Source organism: Microtus ochrogaster, linkage group LG10, assembly GCF_000317375.1.
Source record: "Microtus ochrogaster isolate Prairie Vole_2 linkage group LG10, MicOch1.0, whole genome shotgun sequence".
NCBI lineage: Eukaryota > Metazoa > Chordata > Mammalia > Rodentia > Cricetidae > Microtus > Microtus ochrogaster.
The window spans coordinates 15,441,203-15,455,034 of NC_022035.1; the positions used below are offsets into that span (position 1 = coordinate 15,441,203).

The 13,832-nt window shown below is 35.1% G+C and overlaps 1 non-coding gene across 1 annotated transcript; it reads left to right on the forward strand.

Annotated features, from left to right (window-relative positions):
* The first annotated feature begins 10,159 nt into the window (after positions 1–10,159).
* LOC113457931 lies at positions 10,160–10,269 on the forward strand. Its single transcript, XR_003378399.1, has one exon. It is a non-coding gene; the product is annotated as a U6 spliceosomal RNA (small nuclear RNA).
* The last annotated feature ends 3,563 nt before the right edge of the window (positions 10,270–13,832 follow it).

Genomic DNA, 13,832 nt, shown 5'->3' on the forward strand with positions numbered 1-13,832 from the left:
AGAGGTTTATAGTGACCAAACACACAGTTATACGCAGGTTATAAACCCTGTGGTCATTTCTCTCTCTAGCAGTGCTCTCTTTCTCATTTCTTCTTATTGTCTTTCTACATTGTTATGTAAATATCTAGAATCATGTCAAATTCTGCTTCTTTTTCAGACTCTTCCTCTTCCCCTGCTCAAATAAGAAAAATAGACTCATCTTCTGATTTTTGCATTTATGTTTTAGTTTCTTGTAAACTTGATACTCTAATGACTTTGGTCCAGCGTGAATTGAAGGCCAGCAGCTCTCCAGGAAATTTCCATGCTGTCAGAACTGATATGAGACCACTGTGGCTTCTAACTTCATGGACTCAGTAGTGACTGAGTTATCACTGCAGATAGGCCATTTTTGGACTGCATAGCCATAGTGTGTAAATCAGTATAATTCATGTCTTTTTATTATATATAATATTATATATGTATTATAAATATATATTTATATTTATTTGTATATATATATATATGTGTGTGTGTGTGTGTGTGTGTGTGTGTGTGTGCTCTCTCAGGCTTTCCCCAGAGGCTCTGACAAATAAATGTATAGTAGGTAATTAATATCTCCATTACCTTTTTTAAACTTTTCCTAAAACAAAGATTCTTATGCTATGTTGTTCATTATTTCTTAATGTTAGCATGAAAAAGCAACAAGTAAAAGAAAACTTCTCATTATTATTTTACCTAAATAGCTAATAGTGTGAACTTTTTGTCTGCCAATTTGTGTGTGTGTACATGTATATATGTGTGTGGGAGGGTGTGGGTGTGGGGGTGTCAGCGTGTCTGTGTGTGTCCGTGTTAGAATTATAATTCAGAGTTCAGTTCCAATATAAGAAATCTATTGACTTGGTTATTGATACAAAATAGACAGCCCATACTGTTACTGTTTTGGAATTTTTTGAAGTGGGGCTAGGTTTCTGAGGCAAAGTTTTTCTATGTATGTAACCTCGGCTGTCCAATAATTCTCTCTTTAGACCAGACTATCCTTTAACAGAGAAATCCACCTACCTTTGCCTCCCAAGTCCTATCATTAAAGGTGTATGTCATCACCTCTGGCTTAAAGATTCTATTCTAAGAATATCTTTATTGAATAAAACATATTTTTAAAGGACATAGTAAAATAGCTCATTTAGAGAAGTATTTACAATAAATACTCAGAACTCAAGTATCCTGGCACACACTTGTTATCCCAGCACTGAGGAGGTAAGTATAGCCAGAACATTGCTGTTTTCTGTTTCCTTCAGCTTATATGTCTATATAAATTGTTCACCTGGTTTTGATTTAATTTTGGCATATCATACCTGTCTAGAAAACTGCCCATTTCTTCTACATGTTTGATTTTGTGGAGTACAGGTTTTTGTAGTATGACCTAATGATTCTCTGAATTTCCTCAGTATCTGTTGTTATTTCCCAATTTTCATTTCTGATTTTGTTAATTTGAATTTTCTCTCTTTGCCTTTTGATTAGTTTGAGCTGTTTCCTTGATTTTCTCAAGGAAACAGCTCTTTGTCTCATTGATTCTTTGTATTGTTTTATTTGTCTCTATTTTATTGATTTCAGCCTTCTATTTGATTATTTCCTGTCATGTACTTCTCCTGGGTGCATCTATTTCTTTTTGTTCTAGAGCTTTCTGGTATGTTGTTAAGTCTCTAATGTGAGCTTTCTCCTCTTTCTTTATGTGAGCATTTAGTGCTATGAACTTTTTTCTTAGCACTGCTTTCATAGTGTCCCATAGGTTTGGGTATGTTTTGCCTTTATTTTCATTGTATACAACAGAAGGCTGGATCCTGGTTTGGTATTCATTTTCTTAGCCCATGTCTTTTTATAGGTGAATTGAATCCATTGATATTAAGAGATATTAATGACCAGTGATTGTTATTTCCTGTTATTTTTCTGTACTAGTTTTTATATGTTCCCTTCCTTGGGTTTTGCTGGCAGGAAGTTATCTGTTTATGGGTGTAGTTATCTTCCTTGCGTTGTGGTTTTTTTCCTAGTACTTTTTGTAGGACTGGGTTTATGGATACACACTGTTTAAATCTGGTTTTTATCGTGGAATATCTTGTTTTCTCCATCAATGGTGACTGAAAGTTTTGCTACGTATAGTAGTCTGGGCTTGCATTTGTGGTCTCTTAGTGTCTGTAGCACATCTGCCCAGGACTTTTTGGTTTTCATGGTTTCCATTCAGAAGTTAGGTATAATTCTGATAAGTCTACCCTTATATATTACTTGGGCTTTTTCCTTTGCAGCTCTTAGTATAAGGCGAGGGAACTTTTTTTTTTCCAGTCTATTTGGTGTTCTGTAAGCTTCTTGGCCCTACATAGGGATATCTTTCTTTAGTTTGGGAATTTTTTTTTTCCATATGATTTTTGGTGAATATATTTTCCATGCCTTTGATCTGAGTTCTCCTTCTTCTATCCCTATTATTTTTAGGTTTGTTCTTTTCATTGTGTTCCCGATTACCTGAATGTTATGGGTTAAGACTTTGTTGAATTTCATGTTTTCTTTGACCAATGAAACTATTTCTTCTATTTATTTTCAACACCTGAAATTCTTTCTTCTATTTCTTGTATACACAGTTTGTATTTTAATAGGATTTTTAAATATATGAATGTGTTTGTCTATGTGTCTAGATGTGCCTCTTGTACTTTTTCATTGGTTCTTTTTTTTCTATTTGTTTGATTGTTTTATTCTGCTTTGTTTCTGTTTTATCATATTTTATTCCTTTAGATGATTGTTTTCTAAGTAGAGGGGGAAAAGGGTGCAGATTTGAATGTGAAGGAAAGAATAGTTGGAGAAGGGAAAGCCAGAAGCAGAATAAATTATATGAAAAATATGCTTCAAAAGAAAATAAAAACAGCAAAAGGACTGAATTTATTTTCATAACAAGATTTATTTCCTACTTTAATCTTTGTGTCAAGAAAAATACCTTGTAAATTCCTTTGCTATTAAGTATAATGTTAATAATTTTACTATAATTAATGAAAGCAAAAATTTTCTGAGTTTGCCTTTATTTTATAATTATCCATAGAAGTGGAAAATAAGAAAGAAGCAAATTTGTTTCTGTATTTTCAGAGACAAAAAATGTAATAGAAATCTTTTATATGCAGTGAGTTATGCCAAAGTTTGTTCATTAACTTATCCTTTAGTGTTCCCAGAATACATAGACTTAGAAAACAGAGTTCCAACAGAACACTGTAGAAAAAATTATAATCATGGTCTGTATTAATTTTCCAATTAGGTACTCATATGCTTTAATACTATATAGCACTATGCCTTTTTAATAGGTTTTACCTTTTTTAATGTTTAAAATTTTATGTGAAATGTGATAACTATGTTTTAGAACAAAGTACAAAAGTCCATCATAGTTCTATAAAATGTACTGAAGTAGAAAAGAGACAATTACAGGTCCAAATTAGATCTTCCCTCTTGGAATTATCATTTGAAGAGTTATAGAAAAGTGCTATAAAAACTTGATTTCATACATTTGAAACACTTGAATAATAGTGATAGAACCTTCAAATCAGAAAGTGGTACATCAGAAGAAAACTCACCATCAAAAGAAATCGTTTTATCCCGTGTGCTTAGAATTATCTCACTAAAGTTGCAGGAACTAGTTGGACAAATTTAAAACTTCTTTGGATATAAAGGAAACAACATTTGATTAACTTTTGATTCCCTCAAAGAAGCTTTATTAATTAGATATAAACAAGATACAAAGGTGTGTTTACCTGTGATGGATACATTTCCTAAGGCAGATTGAGAATTTTGAGAGTTTTGTGTCAGTAGGTTAATTTGAAATAAAGTAGCAAATATACCAATGAAGCAACTAAACAAAATGTCAAAGATGTAAGCTAGTAAATATATAATTATTTTATTAATAGTCCAGGGAAGCAGATATTAGTGTCAAGAGAAACTGGGTTATGCGGTAGAATAATCTGGGAGGAGCAAAGTGGAGTAATCATTAGGGACACACATGAGAAAGAACGTTCACCTTTCAACATACAGCTTTCAAGATGATTAGAATCATTGTTACTGGTAGAAACATAATGGAGAAAGAAGCTGGAGGAGTGCATCCACATGACGCTTTAGGTCAGACAAGATGGCCTTGGCAATGGTTTAGTTTCTTGGGCCTATCAAACTAAAACAAAGGCTGTAGGGTAATCTAGCCTCATGCCCTTGAAGAAAATATGAAACTTTCTTATAGAAGACTAGTAACTTCTGCCATGTAAGCCAATATGTATTACAGATTTCTACATTAACGTTCACTTTTCTCATTTCCAAGAATCTCACTTTGGCTCCCGGACACAGGAAAAGGTTGTGTGTGGGGGGAAGAAGCTGCAAGGGTACTGCAGCTGAAAGCAAGATACTGTTTCATTATTAGGTTGCAGGAAGCCGTCACGGCTTGGCCACTCCTAAAAAGGAGAAAAGTGCTCAAAGTATGCAAAGCTACAAGCAGCAAACGAGTTCAAAAGGAAGCAGATTCATATCCTTTTACCACAGTGGTCATCTCCAGGCCCTGTGCTCCTGAAGCTTCTGTAACTGTTGTGCCGGCGTGGATGAAAGTCAGACACTTATCTTATGTGTGAGAGACTGTAAAATTGCAAGCAGTGTGCCCTCACTTACCTTGAAGAATCCTCACACACTTCAGAGAACACCCTTTCCATACCTGGTGTTTTCTGCAAGACTTACATTTTTTTTTTCTTCTGAGTCTAGCCTTTAATGGCTGAGCCATCTCTCTAACCCCTCTGTTATTCTTGAAAGTGTCATGCTAAATGTTTAGGATATATATGTTTTCAACTATCCTAACAGTCCACTCAATAATTTTAGCTAATTTTTTACAAGATAATCCTTAGATCCCAAGATAATGCTTGATTCCCAAGTAGAGTTTATTCCTTGCAATTGTGCGTTGTGTTTTAAGTATGTTGAACTACCAGATATGTGACTTACCCCACCACATTGCAGACTCCATTAAGAAAAGTTCTAGAGAGTTCATATTTCATAGCTCCTGACTGAATACCTGTGACATTATTATTTGATCATTAGCCATTTGATTATTAATTATAATTTAATGGCAAACATGTCTCTTTTAAGATAAAGTATATATTACTGCGTTATTACTACACACTGGTGAGATAGCTAAGGAATTTTATTTAGAAACTGATAACATGCCAATTTCAGGAATAGCTCAGGACTTATATATTGTTTCATCTTAAAATCAAGTATTTCTAAGCACAAATTTAAGAGAAACCAAGGCCAGACCAACTATACATAAGTTAGAAATGCTACAAGAACCACAAAATCCTTTTAAAATTATCTTATTAGTACCTGTAGTAACTATAAAGGAAAGAAATAAATGGATGGACTCAGTTTCCTCATTATAACTTAAAAATTATATATATATAATATCTCTCATGTTGCCATAGTACCAATGGATATACAAAGTGCCTGTCAGGTCAGTATAGCACATAGGATCTAATGTTAGATAAGATAATATTACCTGATCAATAGATTTGAATGTTCTGCAAACAAAATTGTTGAGAACAGAGGTCAAGAACTTCATTTCAGGTACCTGGGCAATAGTAACTAAATAGACCTCATTGCTAAAAACAGTATCCACTTTGGTTGCGGGACATCAAAGAACCAATATGAAACTGTCCAGGAAACTCCCTCAATACTGGCTAGCTTTCGTTATGCAGGCAGATGATGCAATAGGTACAGAGGGACAAAAAGACATCAATGTCCTTATCTAACATTGGATCCTATGTGCTATACTGACCTGGCAGGCACCTTGTATCCATTGGTACTATAGCAACATGAGAGATGCTGGAGAAACCAGCTACTTTCTGATTGGATATGAAACCTGCTTCATGGGGCAGTTCTATGTCTGGTACTATAAACCTGGTCAAATACCCGTTACTAGAAATAGAGGTCCTACAGGAGAATCTACTGTTATTTCGCTGAATGCTCACATTGTCAAATTGCGTTATTATTGTTGCACTCCTATGGGCTGCTCTCAACTTATCTGAGAAGCTGTTGTCAAAGGGTGATAGTGGTGTAGCATGGTGGTTGACTGAACTCTACAGTGTACATTCTCAATCACTAGGGGATCCCTTGAGCTCAAGAACTTGATACTATAGGAAACATGAGATTCATCATTACCAAATACCATGATTGTTTATTTCAAGAAGGTAGACTGTCTATTGGTCTCATAAAGGACTGGGACTAAGGTCAAAATATTTTAGTGAGACTAGAGACTCTCAAAGTCAAGTCCTAGGTTGTTCTTTTTAATGCTGGCACTGAAAGTTGTGTTTTTACAGCTTGCATAATCCTATTTTCCACATGAAGAGAAACTTTCTTAGCTTCATTTGCTTCTCAAAATATTATAGAGTATTCCATAAATTAACAATTGTGTCAATTGCTTATAACTGCTTTGGGTAAAAACATTTTTTTCATTTTAACACGTGTGTGTGTGTGTGTGTGTGTGTGTATTTTAAAATTTTACTAGTTGCAATGTCCATCTCAAAGAATTCCATAAAAATTTAATAAGTAAATATATGACATTTATTTTGTGACTGATAAAAGTTTTTTCTCTATTACTGCTAATAATTATTGCTTTAATAATCTATATTAGTTTTTTCAGCATGATTTCCATTAAACGCATTAATCTGAGACATAAGAAATAGGAAAAGCTTGGGGAACACTTCAGAACAGGGATGGAAGTCAGGAGGCTGATGACACCATGAGAACACAGCCTATAGAATCAACTAAGTAGGGTCATAGGGCTCATAGACACTAAAGTGACAATCAGGGAGGCCATATTATGGGTCTAAGCTATATTCTCTGCATATATGTTATAGTTGTTGGTGTTCTTGTGGGACTCCTAACAGTAGGAGTGGAGGCTGTCTCTCACTCTCTTGCCAGCTCTTGGGACATTTTTCCTCCTATTGGGTGGCTTCATTCATCTTTGATACAAGTATTTGTGCCTGGTCTTATTGTAACTTATTTTGCCCTGCTCTGTTGATATCCCTAGGAGGCATGTTGTTCTCTTAAGGGAAACAGAAGAGGAACAGACCTGGAGGATAGAGGTAGTAGCAGGAGTGGATAGATGGACTGGGAGGAGTGACTGGGAGGGAAATTGTGGTCTGGGTGCAATGTATGAGATAAGGGGAAAAAAAAGAAAATACTTAGACTAATAGCTTTTATCTGTTTAGATAAATCAAGAAGGAATAGGTAAGAATAAATATTGACCAGCTAAATTTTCAGATAAAATATTTCAAAAAAATAGAAGTTGTTTATTTTAAGAACTTTAAGCTTTAGGTAAAAATTTTATTTCTTTTTTAGGTGTAGTATTTTGCAAAACACTAACTTTTTGTTTGGAAGGTCAGGTTAGCTTATACTAAATGGTGCAGAATTTCCAGTGCACTATGCATTAGTATTTTATGAGATCATTTCCATTAGATTAAAATTCATCAAAGATGTCCAGTTCCCCTCATTTGTTATCATTGCAGGCAGCTGCCAACTTTCAAAAATGTAATAAGCATAACTAAGAAGGTACTTTTTTTTTTTTTTTGGTCTTTCGAGATAGGGTTTCTCTGTGGCTTTGGAGCCTGTCCTGGAACTAGCTCTGTAGACCAGGCTGGTCTCGAACTCACAGAGATCCGCCTGCCTCTGCCTCCCGAGTGCTGGGATTAAAGGCGTGCGCCAGTTGGATGACGTAGCTCCAGTACCAAACCCCACTATAGCATCCCCACGTATTCCACAGCTAAATGACACATCTCATTCTCACACAGCATTTTTCACCCACTTGTACTGAAAAAGATTGAAGTAATTCTGAAACTATCTTTCAGGCAAACACAGTATATCTCTCCAAGTTTTGAGAGCTCTGGTAAATGCAAAGGCAATGTGCTTCCTGAACAGAGTTTAAGCCCTTGAAGTTCCATGTCTTTCACGGCTTTACCTTCAAGACGCATTGCCAATGACAAACCAGCAAACGTGAAATCGTTTTCACAGTGAATCTGTACAAAATCTGACAACTATTAAAATTAGATGATGTTAAATACAACAAAGCTGCATTAAAAAATAAGATTTATTTCCTTATAAACCCATTGGTCATTTTTTGGGTGTAGATAACAACATACAGGTATAGTTTGGGTCCTCCCTTATCCTCTGCTTCTCGGTTTTTGATAAAGAACTTGGAGTAGTGAAGATTCAAATGTTTCTTGTCATATGGATCATGATGAAAAAAATTTCAATTTGTTCAAATTATCCAATATTTAAATTTCTCATCAATCATATTATTATAATAGAATCTTCAGTATGATATTTTTTGTTTACTTGTATGTAAGTGATCTTTCCTGGTAGCCTTTGTTGTGAAGAAAAAGTATGCTCAATGTAGCCATTATCTTTTTTTTTTTTTTTTTTGGGTTTTTTGAGACAGGGTTTTTCTGTAGCTTTGGGGCCTGTCCTGGAACTAGCTCTTGTAGATAAGGTTGATGGTCTCCAACTCAAAGAGATCCGCCTGCCTCTGCCTCCCGAGTACTGGGATTAAAGGCATGTGCCACCACTGCTCAGAGCAAGTATGCAAGTATCTTATAATTTACCTCAAGAGATCCGGGATTTCTGATGCATTTTCTGTGGGCATAAAACCTTTCCCAATTGAATTACCGTGTCTCCTTTGTAACTAATCACCTCTATCTTATTTTGTTAATAACTACTTCTTTGTTTTTCTTGAAATTATAATGTATAATTTTTCTCCACCTATGATCACTTCAAGCCATTCAATATAACACATATAACACATATAACCCTAAGCCCTCCTTGCTCTCTTTTAAATTAATGGTTTCTCTCTCTCTTTCATTAACTGTTGTTTTATACACACACACACACACACACACACACACACACTCCTAAATATTTAAATACAACCTGCCCGGTCTGCTTAATGTTACTTGAATGCAGATGATTTCAGGGATGATCATTTAGTACTGGATAACCAATTGGAGTAAAACACCAATAGACCAGCTAACACAGATGCGGGAAAGTTCAAGAAACCTCATCAGTACACAAAGAACTACAAGCAACTAATAAATGCATCTTTTAGTGATTGTATTTTAGTTGGGGAATTTTTTGTAGTCTTAAACAGTGCTTTCATTTCAGTAAGTGTCACTCAAAAACTATTCAAATGACTTATCTCTCACTTTTTATATCCTGAACTGAGGGATGATTTGAAAGGTATAGTCTAATTTCAGTATTTGGCCCCTGTCATTCCTCAACATTTTTTTTGAGCAAACTCATGAACTGAAAGTGTTCCAGCTGACACTGTCCTCCCCTTTTGATTAATTTAATTCCCCATCATTATGTTTTCCTATTCAATGATCTTCAATTCCAGGGTTGTAATAATAGTTTTACTTGCAGAGATATTGTGCTACTTAATTAATGTTTGTATATACTTAGAAATATTTGGATGGTAGATGAAATTCTGGTGCCAAGTGAATTATTATAATATTAAAATTAATGCTAAGACAAAGCACATTGTTAAAGGTAATGGCTTGAAAAGTGTCTCTTTGCACAAAGTGGAAAGAATGCATTGATTTCACAGCTTTTATGTACAGTGTAGACAGCTGTCTACAGAAAACTGAAATATAAAAGAGAAATATTTTATTCAAGTGCACCAGACATTATTTGAATTATTTACCGTATATATAAATTTGAAATTTTTGCTCAGTTATGACATAGAGTATATACTTTATCAGAAGACAAATAAAAAAATCTTAATGTTTTAAAAGTTTTACCTAAATCATTTTAAAGACGAAGCAGAGCAATTGTGGGATATTTGATTGTACTCTTGACATTTCTAGACGGTGCTAATAAAATTAACTTTTAATCAGGGGGTGGAGCCAATGATTAGCTGACTGGAATTATTCATAGAGAAGCCAGGAACATGGAAAGGGAAGACAGGGTGGAGAAGGGAGGGACTTGGAATTCCTTCTGTCTTTTCAGTCTGTGACATGTAGAGGGAAGAGGTCCTGGCTGGGTCTCTCGTAAGAAAGAGAAGGTTGACTGGTTGCCCATCCTCTGTTTCTTTGATCTGAAGGTTTTCACCTAATATTTAACTCTCAAGTTTTTGTTGGTAATAGGACAATTTGCAACATGTGTACTAAAACTGAAAAAGTATGGAGAAGATTAGAATAACTGTTGCACAAGGACAACACTCGAATTTGTGAAGCATTCTGTATTTTTAGTTCATGGCCAAAAGGGCATTGGGGACCCATGACTTTAATCCCCACACTCAGGAGTCAGAGGCAAGTGTATCTCTGAGTTTGAGGTCAGCCTGGTCTACTGAGTGAGGTCCAGGACAGCCAGAACTGTTACACAAAGAAACCCTGCAACAAAAAAATAAATAAATAAAAATAATAAACAAAACTAAAAAAATATATTTTTTTCTAAATTGTTCTATTACCAACAAAAAAATCGAGAGTCAAATATTAGGGTAAAACCATATAGCTCAATGAAGCAAAGAATGAACAACCGGATAACCTTCCCTTTCTTTCCAGAGACCCAACCAGCACCTCTTCACTCCACACGTCTCTCTCTTCTCCATCCGGTCTGTCTTTCTTATCCACTTTCCTGGCTTCTATATTACTAGTCACAATAAGCTAGTAGCTGGCTCCACCCTCTGATTCAAAGTTAACTTTATTAACACAGTCTAGAAGTGTCACAGTGTGATCAAATATTCTGAAACATAGAGTGAAGTGAAGAAAAGTAAGCTCGGGGCAAAGATGAAACCTTGGTATGGAAGCCATCACTGTTGAAGTTCTGTGACACAGAGATGTCTTATTTACTGCTGTCATCTCCGCATTAAAATCAATGCTGTGCACACGAGTGACAAACTATTTCAGGAACTGTTGACTGATGTTTCTGTTCCACCAGGTCTCACAGCCGTTAGTCCCAAATAAACACACAGAGGTCTACATTAATCATAAACTGGTTGGCTTAGTAGCTCAGGCTTCTTATGAACTCTTATAACGTATATAAGTCCATAATTCTTGTCTGTTAGCCACGTACTTGGTACCTTTTTTGGCGAGGCAGTCACATATTTACATCCTCCGAGTTTGGTGACAACAGCAAACTGACTCTTCCTTCTTCCCAGAATTCTTCAGTTCTCATTGCCCTGCCTCTACTTCTTGCCTGGTAGCCCCACTTAGACTTAAATAATTGGACAAGCAGTGATTTAAATATATAGTTTCTGTGTGGTTATTTCGGGAGTCTGGGCAGCCAGGAAATGAACAAGCAGCCTCCTAGAGGAACCAATGGAAACAACTCCTGAAAAGTCACCTGGTAGTGCTAGTGTTATAGTGATAAATATTGTGATTCTAAAATTCCTATCATATATACATATAATATTAAGGTGATTTATACATGTTGAAATAAAACTAACCTCACTATTGGGAGATAGTAATTTATTAGTATCCCTAAATGTATTTTAATGTTTTTAATGGAAATAGATTTCTATCGCTTCTCACATGCATATACAGATTTATATTTTATTTCAAAATATAACTCTCTAACTGTTTTTCAAAACATTATTAGTTTCAGTGCCTTAAAATATACTTTATCTTAATTTTATTTACATTAAATAAAATTATTTTAATCATTTAAATTAACAATTAGTTTAAGATCTAAGTTTTATTAAAATAAGTAACAAAGGGGAGTTAAAATTTGTTATGAAAAGATTTGTGGACATAGATTTCTATCATTTTCATGGTGGGGAATCATTATTTGAAGAGTATTAATAATATCAATAATAACTCGTGGCTTCTTTTAAAATAGTCCTCAAGGTTTTGAGGACTGTACCATCAGTCATATTTTAACTTATACTGATTGTTCAGTTGTATTTTATCCTTTGTAACAACTGTAGTCATTTTATTTGCCCATATATTTGCAGCTTACTTGATGATTTTTATATGTTTTTAATTGCTTGCCTGCTGCCTTGGTGAAATACAAAAGTGGCAACTTGTGTAGAAAAAGGGAGAACAGAGAGAGCTTTAAGAATTGATGCCTATCATGGGGCAATGAGAGCACTTTGGACCTGGCAGGATCACAGAAAATTCTGGTAATGCACTCAGAGCAAAATGAGGAGGTGTGCAGGATTTTGAAGAGAGGAGTTACCTAATCAAACTTTGATTCTTAAATGTCCTCTTATATTGTCATGAGGATAGATGTAGTATCACAGAAATCAGAAGAGAAACAATGTAAAATGAATTAGGTGAATAGAAAGAGAAAAAGATATGCTTGTATTCTGGATATGTTTTCCAGGTATCAAGAAAAGCACAATTGACTAGACATGTGATTATTTGGTACAAGTGCACGTGTGTGTGTGTGTGTGTAGTGTGTGTTTCAGGAAAATTATTTGGCTGTAGATGCAAATTTCAGAATTGCTGGCAGAAAGATTAGGAATAAGGGAGATCTCAAAAGGAAAAGAAGAAGGGAAGAACATACTCTGTGCATGGTGTGGCCCACCTCAAAAAGCAGAGATAAGTAAAATGCTGGAAGAGTAAAAGGTGAGGCATGAAAGTAATCAGGAAAAGCAGGAAAAGCACAGCACAGTCAAAGGTGAGGAATGCTGCTGCTGAGTCAAGTTGGAACTGATTTAACATCAGGGAAGTCAAGAGCACAGGATCTGTGGGACCAAGGCCCAATCGGATTGTATTTAAAGAAGACTAGCAGAGCAGATGAGGATAGGCAAGCCATTTCAGGACTGTTGCCACAACATGGGAGCAAAACAATGCCAAAATAGAAGCCATGAAACAGTGTGCAAGACAAAGTCTGTGTTTTGCTTCATAATCAGACTGGGAGAAATACAGCATATTTCTAAACTCATAAAAACAGTTCAATAGAGAGGAAAAAACAACATGTGAACATATGGGAGTACATAAGACGGGAGAAGATGCCTAGAATTATGTCCTTGAGGAGAATAGAGAGGCCGACATTTAATGCATGGACAGAGATTGTTGTAAGAACAAAAAAGATTATACATCAAGAAGAAGAACAGCTACGGGTGTGATATCATAAGGTCTAAGTATAAGAGATCTGAGTTAGAAAAAGAGATCTCAGATATAATCAAGTTGGGTTGAATGTTTCTCCAAGATGTTTACAATTGTCTCATTCCTCATTCTCATACCTTTATCCTGAGTTGCAGACTACAGGAAGATCTGCTTGTTGAACTGTGATGTTGTCTGACAGTTTATGCTGGCGTTGAGAGACGCAATTAATTTACAAAATTACTCTTGACTTCTTCAAGAAACCTTGGGCACTCCCTTTGTTGATAATTCCTCATATAGATTTTGATTTCCACTGTTCATTTTAATTTTGTCTTCACGAATGCCAAATTCTCATTTTGATAAAAGTGCATAAGCCACTATTATATTCTCTTAAACACTGTATTTAAACAATTATCTTGTCAGCAAATTATGACAGTGGCTCTTTCTTTCTGAATTGCAAATTTTCTTTCTCGTGTTTTACTTGCTGTGATAACTAGGACCTCTCACAGAGGAATACAAGGAAGGTGAAAACCATTCTTTCAAGCTGCTCGAAAAAAAAGAAATTAGAATAATATTTCACCTTTAAGTGTAAAGTCCTTTGTAAGCTTGTGAGAATACTGTGAGTGGAAAAAATATGTGGATACTACGTCCTAAGAGATATACCTGTGATTTGAATCTTTTAAAGAGATTTTCCCCCTTTAAAATTGGGTTTAAATTATAATGTCTCTATTGTAGATGATAGTTTTTCTGCTGTATTGCTTC